Here is an 862-nt window from a genome sequence, read left to right as displayed (position 1 = left end):
ACCCGTGAGGCGTGAGCAAGAAACAAGACCGCGAAGGTTGAAACCGCACTAGAGCTGGGTTACAAATCAAAGGCTTTGATTCGATGATTTGACTGCCCGGGCCAGCGGGTCACTGACCAAATCAACTGTTTTGGCAAAAAGCGGTTTTAAAGTAAAACAGAACCAATTACCTGACCATTCCTGATCAACCGGTCTGACCATCCAATCTGGACCGGTTTTCAAAACCATGGCCAACATTGTAGGAGACTGTTTCTTGCTCAAGGTTACATTTCATTCTTAATCTGACATGGGTGAAGCTTTGGGACTTGCTCCTCACACCCACCTCACAACGTTTGCAAACGTTTGCAGTTGTGCATTGGAAATATTTTCCAAGTCCGAATTTTAAGCTTTGATATAAAATCACCTCATTGATCGGTAAGATGTAAAATCCATATAAACGAATAAGCCAAAGAGAAATCCTAAGATTGCAACAACCAAAAAAACATCAATGATCCACAAAATGCAATTGATCGAAAATGTAAAGTTTGTGTGGTTTCAACCATGTTCACGTTGAGCTCAGATCGAGTCCCAACACAGGATCTCAACATTCATTAAAGCCGTGAATTGGAAAATGAGATTGTTGTCTTTCATGGCGAGAAGTTAGGACCGGTTGTTGAGTCTTGAGACATTGTGTTGGGACCAGATCCGGGCTCATTCACCTTCACCACCCACCAAAAAATAGGTCAACGTCAGTGGTTGGCTCAGTCAATGGAAGCAGTAATAAGGTAATGTTTCAGACTTCAAAAATCGGTAACGGACTTACGAACACAGAGAACACGAAATAGTCAAACCTAAAATGAAACCACCAAAACAACTATAAAAA

Source organism: Nelumbo lutea, chromosome 1 (genome assembly GCF_056320005.1).
Source record: "Nelumbo lutea isolate HS-2025 chromosome 1, American lotus-T2T, whole genome shotgun sequence".
NCBI classification, from domain to species: Eukaryota; Viridiplantae; Streptophyta; class Magnoliopsida; order Proteales; family Nelumbonaceae; genus Nelumbo; species Nelumbo lutea.
Note: the sequence above shows the minus strand (reverse complement) of the source record.